The 2907-nt window shown below is 44.3% G+C and overlaps 1 non-coding gene across 1 annotated transcript; it reads left to right on the top strand.

Annotated features, from left to right (window-relative positions):
* Positions 1 to 2322: 2322 nt before the first annotated feature.
* Positions 2323 to 2429, top strand: LOC112089522. The gene has a single exon (XR_002901160.1). It is a non-coding gene; the product is annotated as a small nucleolar RNA R71 (small nucleolar RNA).
* Positions 2430 to 2907: the final 478 nt, after the last annotated feature.

Raw genomic sequence — 2907 nt, 5'->3', positions numbered from 1 at the left:
ATTCCTCTTCCAACTGAATCCTATGAGTGCATAGGGAGGGTGAGATACCCTATATGTCATCCAAAGAGTAGCCAATGGCTCTCCTATGTTTCCTCAACTCTTCTAACAACTTTTGCTCTTGGTCTGCTAACAGCTTATGGATAATGACAGAATAAGACTCATTGAGACCTAAGAAAGCATACCTGAGCCCCTTGGGAAGAGGTTTGAGTTCCAGCTGAGGTGCCTTTGACTCATTCCAGTCAGCACTGAAGCTGTCTTGCACAGTTGCAGCTCCCTTGCTGCCAAGCTGCTCACACGGCCCAGCCTGCTCCTCCACTTTAGAACCCACGGCCATGACTCTCTGAACTGCTCCCTGGCTTGTATTTGAGCCTTTGATATCCAAGACCTTAGGGCCACTTTCTTCCAATCCCAAAAACCTTGCCTCGGGATCAAGTTCTCTTGCATTTTTCAAAAACAGCTTGTACCCTTCACTCTCCTCTGCCAAGAACCCCTGGTCTCCCTGTTCTTTCGTTAGAGCAGCTTGAATAGAATCATCAGTGTTCAATTCCTCAAGCAGTTCATCAGCTAGTTGATCCATGGTCTCTACATAGAAGCTTTATCCTTCTATGGTGGACTTTTTCATCATGTCCTTGATATCAAACTTCAGCTTTTCTTTACAAAGTTGTAGCATAATAATGCCACCTCTTACATCAATAATTGCTCCTGCTGTGGCCAAGAATGGCCTAGCCAAAATCAGTGGATCAACAGGTTCTTCATCCATCTCTAGAACAACAAAATCTGTAGGCACTTCAAAACCACCTATCTTGACTGGTAAGTCCTCTAACATCCCAACAGGTAGCCTTACTGATCTATCAGCCAGGAAAAGAGAGATTCTAGCAGGTTTGAACACTCTGTATCCAAGCTTTCTTGCTATAGAGAATGGCATTAAACTGACAGATGCTCCCAAATCACAAAGACAGCCTGCAAACATCAATGGTCCTATAGCACATGGGAGGGTAAAGATCCATGGATCAGACAGCTTCCTTGGGACTGAACTTCTCTGAATGATGGCACTACAGTCATGGCTAAGCACCACCATACCCCGTAGCTCTTTGGTTTTGTTTAAGATGGCATCTTTCAGAAACTTTCCAAGCTTAGGCATCATCAGAAATGCTTCAATGAGAGGCATTGTAAGTGGTGTCTCATTAAGAGTCTTCTCAAAGAGTGCCCTTTCTTTATCTGCTTCTTGAATCTTCCTGGATATGGGAGCTTAGGTTGATAGGGAGGTGGTGGAACATAAGGCTTTTCTGGTTCTGATGGCTTTTCCACCTCTTTGTCCTTTCCTTTTTTTGATCTGTCAGCTTCTTTATTATCCCTTGGGGCTGCCTCCCCACCAATTTGATCATTTTCCTCAATGATCATATTGTTGTGCTCTATACCTGGTAGCTCTTTGCCACTTCTTAATGTAATTGTTTTAGCATACTCCTTTGGGTTTGTTCAGGCTTACCAGGTAAGCCACCTTGGCTTCTTGAAGTAGATGCTTGATTCTGTTTCAGCTCCTTGATGTCATGCTGCATAGATGCATACTGACTTGCAAACATTTGTTGACCCTGAAGCAACTGCTGTAGTATACCACACATATCTGGCCCCATCTGTTGACTCTGAACTGGCGGCTGATGACTGAACTGGTGCTGACCCATTGGCTGCTGACTGAAACCCCGAGGCGCCTTGAGCTGTTGCTGTTGAGAACTGAAGTTTGTACCCTGAATCTGGTGCTGTGGCTGACCATATTCCTGTTGAGGCTGGCTGAACTGTGGTTTAGGTTGGAAAGAACTCTGAAACTGAGGCTTAGGAGCATAGCCTTGTTGGTTTTGCTGAGGAGGGTACACCTGATCCTGAGGATTTGCGACATTTGGGTTGCAATATGAGAGATTCTGGTTGGTTCCATAGTTGTTGAACCTCTGAAACCTCTGTTGATTCCCAATATAGTTGATCTCCTCCTCTGTGAGGCCATCTTCATTGATGTTCTCAAAGCATGGAGAATCATTAAACTCAGCAACACAGTGAATTGGTTTTGGAGACACCAATTTCAGCTTTTCTAGTTCACTCCTAAGCTCTTTAATTTCTCTAGTAAGCCTTGGATCTGAGCTTGAACCCTCTTATATGTTTGTCCTGTCATAATCCTCACCATATGTATCATTACACATGGCCAAATTCTCCACAAGTTCCATAGCAGATGTAATCTCTTTTGCCAAGAAATTACCATTGGAGGCTGTGTCTAATTGGTTTCTTATATGTGGTAATGCTCCTCTATACAGTGTAGAAAGTAGGGAAGCATCAGAAAAACCATGGTGTGGACACTGATTGGTGTAGCTTCTAAACCTCTCCCAAGCTTCCGCAAAGCTTTCATTGTTATGTTGCTTGAAGCTTGAGATCTGGTCTCTCAACTTAGCTGTCCTAGAAGTAGAGAAGAACTTGGATAAAAAGGCAAGCTTGCATTGCTCCCAAGTCTGTATGGAACCTCTAGGCAGGTTCTTCTCCCATTGGTTTTCCTTGTCTCCTAGGCTTAAGGGGAAAAGCCTAAGCTTGAAGCTATCTTCAGAGACCCCATAGATTTTGGTGAGGTCACAAACTCTGTCAAACTGGTCCAGGTGCTCCAAAGGATCCTCCATTGGCAAGCCATGACATTTGGAGTTTTGAACCATGTCGAGCAAGGAAGCCTTCACCTCAAAATTGTTTTTCTGGACTGGTGGTGCTTGGATTCCTGCTCTATGTTGGTGTGCATTGGCTCTATCATTTTCCCCAACAAACACTCGTGGAGGATCTTTGTCTCCTTTGAGCTTGATGCTGAGGAATGAATTGAGCTTGTTGCTCATTTCTATTAGCCTGCTGCTGATTCTGCTGAGCCTGCCTCTCATTCCTTTGTGC

The sequence above is a fragment of the Eutrema salsugineum genome, unplaced genomic scaffold, assembly GCF_000478725.1.
Source record: "Eutrema salsugineum unplaced genomic scaffold, Eutsalg1_0 scaffold_12, whole genome shotgun sequence".
NCBI lineage: Eukaryota > Viridiplantae > Streptophyta > Magnoliopsida > Brassicales > Brassicaceae > Eutrema > Eutrema salsugineum.
This window is presented reverse-complemented; position numbering and strand designations above follow the sequence as displayed.